Source organism: Scardinius erythrophthalmus (genome assembly GCF_964197995.2).
Source record: "Scardinius erythrophthalmus genome assembly, chromosome: 16".
Classification (NCBI taxonomy): Eukaryota; Metazoa; Chordata; class Actinopteri; order Cypriniformes; family Leuciscidae; genus Scardinius; species Scardinius erythrophthalmus.
Genome location: NC_138236.1, coordinates 21,583,637 through 21,599,530, shown reverse-complemented (window position 1 = coordinate 21,599,530; position 15,894 = coordinate 21,583,637).

The window sequence follows — 15,894 nt, the reverse complement described above, 5'->3', positions numbered from 1 at the left end:
CTTACATTCAGTAGCCTATAAATACTTAATATAACACAAACTACAGCAAATAAAAAACAACATTCCTCTGTACAAAATGTATCATCATAGTTCTTAGTGAGCAGTAGTACCAGTATTACAGGGAGGGACAATCTCCCCTGGAGTCATCATTGTGCCCCTCAGGGGGCCATTGTGCCACTACACCCTGCTTGACAGCTACCTTGTTTGCCAGTCTTTTCATTGGCACCGTTATAGAGTCTTTGGTAGACCAGGCTGTCAGCAACTCATTGTTTAGTAACTCATGTTTTGTCTGGCTAGCTGTAATCTTGTGGGGTCTGATGCCACCCTCATGGTGGTGCTGGCTCTTTGCCTGTGCTTCCACAGATTTGTCAGTGGTTCTCAGTGCTGGACATGGATGTGTGTTCCTCCACTCCTCTAGCTCAGTGTATTAATCTTCAGTTATTTTTTTGCTCATCCCTTACAGACTGGAGCTGCTGAGGGAGATCCATCAAAGAAATGCCTACTCACCTGTCAATCAAACATACATTGAGCTAAAACAGGCAATTTACTTTTTAGGTGGGGCTTTTAAATAAAGCATGTATAAAAAAAGTAAAAAAAAAAAAAAAAAAAAAAAAAAATCACTTAGGGGTAAAAAGAAGTTCAAAATACATTTGCAGCGTTAGCCTATATGTTAGCGAACATCCCAAGACCACGCACACTGCAGGGAGCATTGTTTAGATCAGTGGTTCCCAAACGTGAGGTGAACAAAATGCTGAATTTTTCAATTTATTTAATTTTACCCCACCTTAAAATAACACTAAAACTGAGCATGCATTTCTAACTGTGTAAAAACAGGAAAATGGTGATGTTGTAAAATGTCACATACATGACATCCAATCAAAGTAGGCCTTCCTCATCTTAATTTGCGGTCAAAACTGACTGCATCCACACAAGCAGCGTGCATATGATAGGTTGCATGCAGAATATGCTGCCTTAGCAAATCGCACTATAGTAGCTAAGTTTTTGTACCTTTGTAAAAGTGGGGTTTAAGAGAAAATATAAACAAACTGTGTATAGAGATCGATTTATGGCCCTGTTTACACCTAGCATTAAGATGCATTTTGGTCGATCGGATCACAAGTAGACGACGGTAAATACAGGTGTAAACGGGGTCTAAAACATTTTGAGCTTGTCCACTTTCAACCACTTCCAGAGGTAGTTGAGAACGCATTTGACCGGATTGCTATAGTGTAAATGCTCATGTGGTCGAATGTATTCGATCAACCGCAAAAGACCGCCTACTCTCCGCCTACTGAACTAACGAGTAAACATTATGGGAAGTGCGCTAGCCAGATGGGATTTAAACTTTGTCGGCATTAAGACCCAAGTTTGATGTGAAGACGAAAAACGCACCAAGCACAATGTTCTCTCACCATTACTGATTTCTAACACACTAACAGTGTTCGGCGTCGTCTTACGGTTATCTGAGCAGAAACGAAAACTGATGCTCTCCGTAGTTTTTCCGGTGTAGCGCCGAATTATGTGACCCTATAGGCGCTGTAGTGACAGTAGGATTAGAATTGGGATTTGGAGTAGGAGTAGGTCGGATTAGCGCAATACAGCGCTTACTAGGGTCACATGATTAGGTGGGTCATAGAATTCGGCACAACACCGTCTCTGTGTTTTTCAGTCGTCCCCGGTCGCGTTCATATGTAAATGGCGCAAGCTCATTTCGTCCATTAGATCTAAAGATCTGAAAAAAAAAACATGCATTTACCCACCCATAGACCCTCCCCCTCGAAGAAATCAGGACAGTGATTTGATTGAAAGCAGACAAAAGAGATGGATTAAAACACCAGATATAAATGGGTATGTGCCTGCCTTGTCTACTTGTGATCCAATCTACTAAAATGCATAGTACCAAGTGTAAACAGGATACAGAAACATATCCTGTGTGAGTTCTTGTTAGTAATGTTGATGTGGCGAGCAGGACGAGGTCGAGGGCCGTGGGAGAGCGGCGCGAGGCCGGTGGCATGATTGATAATGAGTGACACCGGTCTCGTATCTCTCAAGGTGGAGCGGAAGCATAAAGGAGGAGCGACTACAGTGAAGATCGAGAGAGGAACAGGCCTGGACTTATGTTGTGTTTTATTGTACATGACAGCAGTCGTCCGTGAGGGGCTGCTGTCTTTTACTTTCGTTTTGTATTTGTTTATCTATTAATTAAAATGTGTGTTAAACGTTCGCCGGTTCCCGCCTCCTTCTTCCCACAACATCTAATTGTGTTACAGTTGATAATATATTATATTAGCATGAATGCATCTTTCCTGAATATCCACACGCACGATTGCAAACGTGACATTGATTTTCAACAAACAAAAACATATTAAGTGACATACATTTTTAACTACAGTATTGTCAATATTGTTTGCTCTATTTTGCAATGAAATAACAGTTCCAAAAAAAGCCACAGCAGAACTGTTGTGCGTCTCCAAGAAACACACAGCAGTGTTTCGTTAGTGAACAAATCTGCGGCTTTAAATGTATTGGGAGAATCAATGATTTCGTTTGATTGAAATTATTGGTTTAGTTTAATTTATTGCAGTCTAATAGAAATAGTGGAATAGAGGGGGGTATGCAGAAGGATGTTAAATGCCTCAGGGGGTACGCTACTGTAAAACATTTGGGAACCACTGGTTTAGATGAATATGTAAATGAGTGCTGAACGCCTTACTCCCAATAACAAAATAAACACACAACAAAAATGATACCGGTGAGAAAACAGTAATTAAAGGGTTAGTTCACCCAAAAATGAAAATTCTGTCAGTAATTACTCGCCCTCATGTTGTTCCAACCCCGTAAGACTTTCGTTCATCTTCGGAACACAAATTAAGATATTTTTGATGAAATCTGAGTGCTGGATCACTCCTCCACAGGCTTATGGACACCTTAACTTGCTGGCCCAGAAAATATATTAAAGACATCGTTAATATAGTCCAAGTGACTCCAGTGGCTCAATCTTAAGTTTATAATGCGACGAGAATACTTTTTGTGCGCAAAAACAAACAAAAATAACGACTTTATTCCACTTTTCATTTCTTTCTCTTTGGACCTCGAGTCTTTTCACATAGTGTTTAAGCGTAGCGCGTCTGTGTTGCACGTCACCACGTAGGCTCACTATTGGGTGACTCTGGTCATGTGTGATACGTGGTGACGTGCAACACAGACGCGCTACGCTATTACACTACATAAAAAAAAAAACTCGAGGTCTAGAGAGAAGGAAATGAAAAGTGGAATAAAGTCGTTATTTTTGTTTGTTTTTGCGCACAAAAAGTATTCTCGTCGCTTTATAAACTTAAGATTGAGCCACTGGAGTCACTTGGACTATATTAACAATGTCTTTAATATATTTTCTGGGCCAGCAAGTTATAGTGTCCGTAAGCCTGTGGAGGAGTGATCCAGCACTCAGATTTCATCAAAAATATCTTAATTTGTGTTCCGAAGATGAACGAAAGTCTTACGGGGTTGGAACAACATGAGGGCGAGTAATTACTGACAGAATTTTCATTTTTGGGTGAACTGACCCTTTAAGAAAGCATAATATCATAGCTGTGCATTTGTTTGCACAAGCTCTGCAATTCAGCGCAGCAGTCAAGTCACATCACGTTTATTTATATAACACCTTATACAATCGATTTATTTAAAGCAAGCAGCTTTACAGTCTAAAAACATGAAAAAACAATGTCAATGGAATTGACAACTGGAATTACAAATTCAATTGTTACTATAAAGGAGCTTTCTGTATCTCTGTTCTTGTTTTTACTCACATCTGAACAGAAGAAATTAACTGGAGAGGATTTCCACTTCAAAGAAGGAGGGGTCTCAGAGCACACTTACCTATTGCAGAATAGCACCAGACCAATGGTAGTTCGATGTGTAGCAGCCGGAGCTGGTTTTCCCGGAAAGTTCGCTGTGGAATGCTGTTTTGAACTCTCAAATAAACACCAAACAAACTTTGTTTTGGTCTGATTTTGTTCTAAATTATGTCATATCAGATCATTCTTAGGTTTCGCTTTAACAATATGGAGGCCTTGACTTTCTTTCTTAAGTGGAACGCATTGAAAAATGTATGTTTTGTCCATACAATAAGAGTCAATAGACTTTCAGTCTTGCCATTAAAAGCATTTCCATATTTATTTTTTGAAAAGGAGGCTGTGAGGTAAAGAAGTGTACAGTGTGTTCAATAGATTGCACTGTTTTTTAACAACATACAAATTGTTGTTACATATTTTTTTTGAAGTCTTTCAGTAGTTCACAAGCCTATCCCTCACAGCCTTGTTTTCATCTGTGTAGAATTCAATATGGCATCTATCCTGACTAAGGATCCAGTGTTGTTTTGGGCTCCACTGACTTTCATTATTTAAGCAAAAACTGTCAAATCATCTTTTGATGTTTGTTCTCAGGTGTGACATAAGCATGGTTGAGCATATTTGATGTGCTGTGTGTGTCACCAACACACATGACAAATAAGATAAAGATCCAAGACAGTCTTTAATAGTATCCATCCACAGGTAAAACCAAACAAAGGCAGGCACGCAAACACAACCATAACATAGGCCCCAGTTACATGATGGGAAAACGCAGATATTTCCCTGCGTTTTGGCCTGTCATTTACACGAAAACGCCGTTTTTATCCCAGAAAACGATTATTTCTAAAAACTCTGGCCAAAGTGGAGATTTCTGAAAACGCCGGTTATGTGTTGCCGTGTCAACTTGGAGAAACGGGGTTTTAGGTTCTCAAACGTCACACTATGCGCCAGAAAATGCTTACGTCATGAACCTCGCAGGAACAGGAAGTCGCTCGTGCTATTCGTTGTGGTCGATTTTGAGGATTCTGACTGGCTTGCATGGCTTTATCCTTCTCCCTACACTGCCGCCCATAGGTTTGGCATAGTTATGATGGCGTTCAACGGCGTATTTATGCGGGTTGATGTAAACGACAACTTTTTTGAAAACGATGTTGTGTGCACGATGTTATTTTTGAAAACGGAGGGGGGGGGGGAATATTCGTTTCTCTAAATACCCGGCTATGTGTAAATGTGGCCATAGACAAGACTGGACCAAAGAGACCTGCAAACACAGGAACTTATTTACACAGATCAACCAAAGTAATTAATAAGGAACAGCTGAACATAATGACGAAATCAAATCAGTCACCATGGTGACAAATTCAGGCGGGAAACCGTGAACCATGATAGTGTGCTTATCAATATTTATATGTGAATAAAAGCCTTAATTATATGATTTTTCTACAATATATTTTCACATTTTTTATAATTAATAATATAAAAAGTTTTGGGGAAATGGACTTTCAACAGAAGGACAGAAATCTTGCAGGTTTCATAAAAAATATCTTAATTTGTGTTTTGAACAAAAGTATTATTTGTTTAGAACAACATGAAAGTCAGTAGTTAATGACAGAATTATAACTTTTGTCTGAACTATCCCTTTAAATGTACCCTATGAACTGAATATGGGCATTTGCACGTCACCGTTTCAGATGGCCTTGAAAAACAACCGTATTACTTAAAGATCAGTCTCATGTAACAGGAAGTCAGAGCTTACGTTATGAATGGTCAGTTTCACATTCCAATGCCGAAACAATCCCACTCCATCTTACTCAGTCACTTTCTACAGTCACGTACTGTATGTCATAATGGCCGCTCTATATTTATACAACTGTTTACATGACCAATTGACCTCCCACGGTCAGAGGATCAATGAAGTACAACATCCTCGTACTAATACATAATACCACCCACTCAGCGCCTCTCTATCTCTCCCTCGAGACGCTCCATTAAACACTTTCATACACTCACACTCCCGCACATTTCATTGTCTTATCCTTATAGGTATGAAAGGAATGTGAGGAATGGCAGAGTCATAGATAGAGGGAATTTCCCTGAAGGACAGCAGCAGACATGTAAGACAGTATGATCAGACAGACTGTGGGGAAAGGGGGGCAGATGGAGGATGGGGTGAGGAGTACAGCAAAGAAGAGAAAAAGAGTTGAATCTTTGATGAAGAAAACAGACACTCAACGGTACAGTAGGGCAGCATTACTCAAACACTTCTGACTGGATCAGTCACACCACCTCAGCATGACTCAACCTGAACTAATCCTAGATCAGTGTGACAGCTCAGTGTGTCTGTCACCAAGCTTACAATGTTGTCAGATCAGAGCCTTTACCTGTAATCAACAATTCACTGAACTTTTACTGCAAATCACTTTGAGCTTACAAGTGACTCCCGCACCAGTCGTCCACCCTGACCTCAAGTTCACCACAATAGACAATGACATATAAGAGATTGAGTGTAAAACATTAGAAATTTATTTTTGTTGGTTTCACAAGGTTTTTAAAAGCCATTTTACAAAAAGGTTTTAACAATGTTTTAATATAGTGTAACCATTAAAAACTAACAACATATTTTCCTTACACCTTGAATCATCATTATTTTCAAAAAAAGTTTTAAAATATACTTATCAAGGTAAAACATATTTTTTATTCAAATATCAGAAATTATTACGTTTTTGGGTAGTCACAACTCATGACATTTTACAATCTGAACTAACCTCGTCATGTAATAAAAGGTCAAATTATATTGATATAGGCTACTGATATTTTAAATTACGAATACAGTCAGTTTTAAATACACACTCATGAGGGACTGCAGAAGTAATTATGGTGTCACTTTATTTTGATGGTCCCTTAAACACATTCTGTTGACTGTAACTTTGCACCTACATGTCTACTAACTCTCATGTTAATAGACTGGTAGGGTTAGGGTTAGAATGAGTTGACATTGCGAAGTTACTTATAGTCAGCAGAAAGTCTGTTGGAGAACCATCACAATAACGAGTGAGCAGATATTAAAGGGATAGTTCGGCCAAAAATGATATTAAACCCATGATTTACTCACCCTCAAGCCGTTCGAGATGCATATGTCAATCATTTTTCAGACGAACACATTTTCAGTTATTTTAGAAAATGTCTTAGATCTTTCAGTGGTTATAATGTGAAGTTATGGGGTCCACTCCTTCAAGTCCCAAAAATGTGCATGCATCCTTCACAAAAGTAATCCATCCGGCTCCAGGGGGATAAAGGAAGGCCTTCTGAGGGTAATCCGTGCGGTTTTGTCGCAAAAATATACATATTTAAAACTTTATAAATGAAAATATCTTGCTTCCGGCAACGGTCGACGCGCGTTCACGGCAGATGGATGCCGGCGTATGACGTAGGACATTCACGTAGGAAGCTATCCATCTCCGTGAACGCGCATCGACCGCTACTGGAAGCCAGTTATTTTAATTTATAAAGTTTTAAATATGTATATTTTTACGACAAAACCGCACGGATTACCCTCAGAAGGCCTTCGTTTATCCCCCTGGAGCCGGATGGATTACTTTTGTGAAGGATGCATGCACATTTTTGGGACTTGAAGGAGTGGACCCCTAGCCTGGCAAGCCAGACCTACATCAAGATGTTAGGTCTGGAAACTCACCACAGACACGGCTCACTCCGAGGGGCGGGATAAACGGCTGTCTTTCAAATTCCCTCTGCACGCAATAGGACAGCGCTTCAACCAACCTGAGCGTTTTCCCAACAGCGGAGCTTAGTTGATAGATTCAACTTTTGCCATATCTGGCCGGCAAAACAACGAACACATCTTCCTTTTTTTAAGAATGACTTAAGTGCCGTTCTTTGCTCTTTTCTCAAAGAAAAACTTAACTCCAAGTCCTCCAAAGTCGCGGCCAAAGCCGATTCGAAAGACCGTTGTTTGACAGCTGCAGCCGCCATTCTTTGTTTTCAAGTGGCAGCCGTCGCAACTCTCTGTCGTCATGTTAAGCCCGCCCCGCCTGCTCTATACACGACGTGATTGGCCTGACCCAATCTGGGTTTTTGCTGCTAGAAGGTGTATAGAGAGCCTAAGTCCCTCCCCTTCCGGTCGACCACCATGGGACCTTATTTCGGAAAAATATTGTATGGTAGTCAATGGCGAGAGACAACAAATATTTTGATCTCGTTTGAATTGTGCCCTGATTTACACATATGATGTTTGTCAATTTAAAAGATACATTTTAAAGTCAAGAAAGTCGCAGCTTGATGTAAAACTGCTGAGGTATAAGACTGTGAAAATACGTAATTAGAAAGACTACAAACCCAGAAGGCGCACATGCGACGTCATACCTTTTCTCTCAATGAATGAAGCTAACTTTACTGAAGCTAACGTCTGTCATTTTTTCTATAGTCTTACATTATAATCGTAACGTTACGCCGTCATGCCTGAGTGTTTTGAGCCAGAATACACACATACGAGCAACGGATCTTGTGACGTACATAGTGCGAGACGAGAGATGTAGTTCATTGAGCGATTTTCACATAAAACTAAACGTTACTCTTCTGTTTTATGACAAACTGCGACTTTCTTGACTTTCATAATTACCTTTTAAATTGACAAACATCATATGTGTAGTTCAGGGCACAGTTCAGACGGAATAAAAAGATAAGTTATCTCTCGCCATTGACTTCCATACATATTTTTTCCGAAGTAAGGTCCCATGAGCCGGAAGCGGAGGGGCGGGACTTAGGCTCTCTATAGAGAGTTGCTAGACTGTACTCTAGGCTGCGAAATACATTTTGCTGCCGCTAGGGTGCGTCTAGATTTCTAGGCTAGTGGACCCCATAACTTCACATTATAACCACTGAAAGATCTAAGACATTTTCTAAAATAACTGAAAATGTGTTCGTCTGAAAAATGATTGACACATGCATCTCGAAAGGCTTGAGGGTGAGTAAATCATGGGTTTAATATCATTTTTGGCTGAACTATCCCTTTAAGCAGACAGAGTTTACTAATACTCTAATGGGAGTTAGTTGACATGTAGTTGCAAAGTTACTTATAGTCAACAGAATGTTAAAAAGACCACCATTTTTGACTTTATGATATCTTTATGACTAAAAATATCTAAATGAATTGTAATTAAAAAATTAAAAACATGTTCATTACAGAACAGCTGTATTCAAGTCACTATGAATAGCATTGTATGTCTAAATAAATTAATAGATCTGGACTAAAAATGAGTGTCAAGTCATTGACCCAGGCTTTAATAAAATTACAAAATATGGGCAAGAATGAAAGCAAAGAAGAGGGATCAGATTACAGGACCGCCGGGGTTGATTTCCCTCTGTTTCCTGCCGTTACATCATCATTTGAACTGTGCCGGGCCTTAAGCAAGCGCATGCCATATGCCTCCCACCCAGAACACACACAGTCTTGACAAAAGAGGCATCAGTCTCTCTATATTTGGGCCGAAAGTGTATAGATCAGCTCTGGGAGGAGTCTGAGAAAGGATAGAGACTGATTCTAAAGCTGCCATATGATTAAGGCGCATGGATAAATGCAAAAAGGCGTGAGTGAGAGAAAAACAGAGACATAATTTCCATACCCTCCTTTAGATAATGCAATATTGTTGAACAGAATGGGAGGGAAAAACGGCTATGTCATCTCCTGTTAAGACTTAAAGGATGAAAGCAAGAATGAAGGATCTCTAATGTTTTCTTTACCCTAGCAGCCACTGATGTGGAGAGAGAAAGCTGTTGTTTGGCTTGGTGACAAGCTCCACCCACTGAATGATTTACAAATGGCACGCTGTAATTTACTTGAATGAGAATGCATCACTGGAGTTTAACAGGTGATGTCAGAGGGCTTTCCAAGATATCACACTGAGATGATGACACACACACACACATGCGCGCGCGCACGCACACACACCCTACTGCTTTCTGCCATTAGCACAGAGTACTATTGAAGGGATCTTTGACAGATTATAAAACAACGCAATAAAACGCACAAGTACACACACGTTTTTTTGGGTTATAGCCACAAAGATGAAGCGCACCTTTAAATGTTTCACATAGGAATCACTGTATACAGTGCACCTGCTTTACTGTTACAGGATCATTATGATTTAAAATACACTGTGAAAGAAAAGCATTGTGAACTGTTATAACAGATTGTATGTTTTGCAGAGCCAGCATGAGTGATAGGGAGTATTGACAGATCTTCCTTTCACCATGTGAATTTTCAGCATCATTACTCCAGTCTTCAGTGTCACATGATCCTTCAGAAATCATTCGAATACACTGATTTGGTGCTGAGGTAACATTTTTTTATTGTTATTAATGTTGAAAACTTAATGTTGCTTAAATGTCTTTACTTTCAGTTTAAAGTTAATGCATCCTTACTGAATTAAAAAAAATGACTTTTAATATATTCTCTGCCTTAAAAAGCCTTAAAATCTCACGGTTTTAAACACTGGTGCCAATGCCTGTCATCAAAATGATTGACTACTATAACCTTCCAGAACTGTTCGATACGCTGTTACTCCCAGATACAAGCCAATCACTAGCAAAAAAAAAATTGTCAACCACTCTAAACCACAAGTAATTTATTAGATTTCATTTAATAGTGGCTTGCCCAGTGCATGGCTACAACAACCATTTCTATTTTGCAGCAATTTCCCATGGGACCAAAATATATTGTTTTTTTTCTACATTTCTATTCGCAAAAATGTAATTCGCAACTGCCATCAGCGTGTTTGCTTTGATTGGTCATGCCATTAAAGCTCACTGGCCTGAATTAAAAGAGAAAGAGTAAGCGAGAAGCAAAAAGAGAGAGAGGCCAAGCGCCTGTTCTCAGACAGTGAGTGATGCCATGAGCTTCAAACACAGTGAAGAGGTTAAGTACCTATTATGGGATTGTGGAGGCGTAATAAGGGTTGATGGAGTAGACGCAGGCTTGCCACCACAGCCAGGGCCCAGAGATCCCCACACTCTCTGAAAAGAGAGCGTGAGAGAGAGAGAGAGAAAAAAAGAAAGAAAGAAAGAGTGAGAGCTCCCCTTCTGTCCCCTTTCTACCCTCTCTGACACTAATATGGAAAAAAACATGTTTTGAGTGAATACGAATGCAAATATTATTCTTCCTGACTATTACCACTGCAAGCACCTCTGCGCGGGCAGCCAAAGCGTTGGACAAAAAGGCCAAAGACTTTCTCAGTGCCTTCAAAGAGAGCCTACATAAAATAAACACCGCCATCAGATTACAGCCGCTAACATGGCTCAGTGTTAGGCCGAGGCTGGGCGCGCAACTGCCCGGTAAGTGTGGGGTCCGCTCAGTCAACACGATGACGCAGAACGGAACAAAAGCACGACAGAAAAAGCAGGTCTGTCGGAACACAGCCCCAACCCGCAGCACCGCTGACCCCACCGCCACTGCCCAGACCCAGAAGAGAGGAGAGACGAGGGGATGAGAGGAGCGTGGAGGACAGATGAGGTGGGATGGCCGAAGGGCTTGAGCCGGGAGTTGAGGTGTGGTGTGCATTTTGGACGAGACCCCTAAACCCGAGACCAGAGCGGAGACTCCCAGGGAAGGCAAACCTGAAAGAGAGCAAATATAAAACAGAAGGAGGGGCAAGGAAAGGTGGGGAGAGAAATGCAGAGCAAAGGTTAGGGTGGAGTGAGAGAAGCTGGATGAGAGATGTAGGGAGAGGTAAAAGGGACATCTGAGTGGCTGATGTTTAGAGACAGACAGAACGGGAACGGGAGCGTCACCGGTGGATAACCTCTCGGTATGACGTCACAGGGCTCTTCTAATACGGTGGGCAGCGATGACGTAATCCGCCTGGCAGCAGGAGAAAGTGAATCGGTCCAAGAGGAGAGCTTGGGTGTTTCACTCATCCCGCGTCTAACCTCAAACCTACACACAGTCTCTCTTTCCCATGCACGCACACACACACACACACACACACACACACACTGACTACACACACGCAGCCCATTTCATATTTCTCTTTTACATATCAAGGATTAGCTTCAAGAATGTAAATGAACACCGACACGTGTTCACTCCCTCTCTATTCATGAATAGAAATACACGCAAATATGCAAGGATAGATTTTCTCTCACACACACACACACACACACACACACACACACACACACACACACACACACACACACACACACACACACACACAGACTTTGTCAGAGCAGGGTAGGAAACTCAGGGCAGCTCAACCTCACTGACCGCACCGGCTGCAGACACATGCGCACACACGTCTCCATTTATACTATTCACCATCTTTTTGCACTAACATAATGTAGTGCGAAAGGTTTTAACTCTTAAAGTTTTCGATAAATTCTTCAGATTGGATATTTCAGATTTAAAAATCTGATTTTTACTTTTTATATTTGCTCATATATGGTTGAATATGCAAAACGGTCATCTGTAATAACAGAACCCCATGAATTTTAATTTAATTTAATTTAAATGTATGTGTCAAACAGGATGTAGAATTTGAATTTAGGCAGTATGAAAATGAACTGAAATTCAATTAACTGTAATTTTAACTAAAACAGCATAGCTTGGCATAGATAGATAGATAGATAGATAGATAGATAGATAGATAGATAGATAGATAGATAGATAGATAGATAGATAGATAGATAGATAGATAGATAGATAGATAGATAGATAGATAGATAGATAGATAGATAGATAGATAGATAGATAGATAGATAGATGTGGAAGGGTGGAAGAATAATTTTGAAGAATGCATTTACAGAGTTGCACTTCTACTATACATACTATATAACAGAAATATGAAATATTTTTCTGAAAAGCATGCTATACTAATCCACCAACTAGATCAGCAACAAATCAACATTCAACAAGACCAGCATACAGCCTGGACTAAGCATTCATGCCAGTTGGTCAATTCTGCAGCGTCAGTAAAACATCTAAAATCAGGGCAATTCCATTTTCTCTGTGAGAACTTTAAACTATATGGTATTTTTGTTTCATGTCTGTTTTGTATATTTTGTTTATAGTATTTTAGGCCTATGCTTTGCTACCCTTGAACAACAGATAAGGAACATCAGCTGAGGAACAGCTGGTGGCCTTGAGGTTCAGGATATTTGGGTCGCAGCCTGGAAAGCCCCAAATTGTGTAATGAAGGCAGACCTCAATAAGAACAGGATTAAGACTGTCAGACTCTAATGTGCTTGCGTCAGAATTTTGAAAACGTGAACATCATCCAATATTAAATGTGGAGGAGACAAGTTGTACACGCTCAAAGACACAGCTAAAAACACACACACACACACACACACACACACACACACACACACACACACACACACGAAACCCTCCCTTTCTCTCTTTCCTGACTCAGCAGTTTTGTAGGAAACCTGTGTTGCTTTGAAGAGGCAAGAATCTATCATTACTTGAGAGATGTAGAAAAAGAAAGCAAAGTGAGAATAAGTGCTCCATTGTCTACCCCGTCACCCCTCCTTCCCCCTCTGCCTCCGAAAAAATAATTGTGTTGTCCTAATTACAGAGAGGAACTTCAACAGGTGCGGGGAGCAGCACCTGGAGGAATGGGTGTACATCTTTGCTCGGAGTGCATGTGTGTGTTTTATGGCCGGCCATGTGAGCAATACAGACACACACTTCTAAGGACAGGGCAGACAGTGACACAGAAAAAGGATGGGGAGGCTGACTGTTCACATCAACACTGGCATCACTGACCCATAGCTGTATGACCAGTAGCCTACTATGCCTGAAAAACATCTTTACTGCTTTAACCCAAATAATAATCATCAATTATTCCATGATGAATGGATGACAAGTTCAAAACAGCCCATGGACAGTCTCGCTCATAAACCACACAGATTTGCAAATCAGAAGTCGTATAGTAACTGAATTGATTAAATTTCCACCACAGGGAGGCTGAATCATGACTCACACAAATCTGCCACCGAATTGAGACGATGACATGGCGCGGGTGATGGGGTTTAAGACAAACGAGGGCTGGCTGGTGCCGTTGGCTGGACAAATTTAAAATCCGGAGTGATGTAAACGGCTCTCACGGGATCGCATTCTTACCGTAAAAACGGCATAATGAAACAATTGACCGGAAGGGACGGAGATCTGGCACGTTGTCAAGATACAACGCGGAAAAGACAACACAGTTTTACAATAAGTGTGGATTAAAGACTTCACATGACGTCAGTACACGTCTTGGGAATTTTTTTTCATATCCTCAAAAACATGTAAATCTAAACAAATGAAGCAAGGATGGGCTTGACGCCACGTCCATGCAGTGCTTCGTTTGGGTCAATAAGAGAGTGTTTATTTTCGAACGTCACTGTTAGTGAGAAGGTTGTTTTATCAGGAATAAGAAACTACAAACAGCAGCTTGTGTGAAGTAGCCATCCTTTCTCCGTCACAACATAGATAGCTCTATAATAAATATAGCCTACACTTCAAACTACACTTATCTAGCCTACCACTTTTAACCCTAGGACATATAGCATATTTTGAGGATTAAAAATAATGCAATTTTCAAGTTTTTTTCTACGGAGCCCCTAATGGTGGTAGGAAAAAATATGAGATGGATAAAAATTATTTTTCAATGCTTTACGTTCTCTCACAAATCTTGCGTTTCTCAGTTTCTGGGAAACGCAAAACATTTGAAAGCAAACACAAAAGCATTGAATTATTATTTTTCCTCCCATCTCCTTTTTTTCCACCATGTCCCTTAAGGGCTCCGTATTTTTCTAAGTAATCACGTGCTAGGAGTTCATGTATGACCAGAGATGGTCTAATATAGAGAGATGAGAGGGTCTGTACAGCTAACTTGGATCACATTTATGAGGCACCTCAGCAGATCGTGTAATGGCAGTGACGGACGCAGTTCAAAATTTTATGACAGTCAGTTACAACTTGAAAAGTACTTGCCTTTATTATGTATATCTATGTTAAATACTATGGTAATGCAGTAAATGAGTCCTGTCTGTCGCGAGTCGCGACATTTCCTTCCCTTATAAAATAACCTTTTTATCATAGTAGCCTAAACTCTACATCGTTCACAACAAAAGTATTGTTTAGCGTAAAATGTTGAAGATTAGTGAATAGGCTGTCGATTACCTAAATTGTAAGGTGTTTCCTCACAAAAGCGGTTTATTCAGTGTAAGCCTCCTCTCCATTGACAACCATTCATAAAAACGGCCTCGGCTCTCCTTCCCTGCGTACCAGCGTTATCATTAGCCGTGACGCTTTTTTGGCTAAAGGTTGCAGGCTTGTCATCAAGTGGCTTGGTTTGACCGGAAGCGTCTTTTGCAGCATCTCGCGTTCCAAAAACTATTTAACTCTTTCCCTACCATTGACGAGTTAACTCGTCATTTATGAGAAAACCCTTCTCTGCCAATAATTTTTTAGCATTGATAACAATGGTAAAGTTATCAAGTTAGGGGGCGCTATTACGCTTCTCCTGAACGAGTACAGATAGGCACTATGCACGATCGCTTCCGCGTTTTGTCTCAGCCCGCCCAGTTACATCCGGTGCTGAGTCGGAAGCCGTTTTTGCATTAGGTGGAGATGGCAAATTACACTCGCTGTTTACAAGAACTTCCAGCAGTTAACGTGAATGATGTTAACAATATTGTGAGGAAGTTAGCTGTCACACCTAAGAGTAAGAAAGAAAAGGGCTTTAAATTATATATTTCGAGCTACATCGACAACTTTAAGGGTGAGTATTCTCTCATATCATGCGAAATCCGACTAGTGAATCGGTTTCTAAAATCGTTGTCTCCTTTTCTGAGAAAATACATTTTATGAAAGTTTTGCCAAAGAGACTTAAGTGTAAACGCCCACTGCTGTGATTGGCTGCTGTGAGACTTCAGTATAAACGCCCACTGCTGTGATTGGCGTTAGTACTTTGACGCTAGTACACTTTGCTGTAGAGCTGGTAAGTCCCGCCCATCCGTAAAACCCCAAGTGGACCTCTATGTT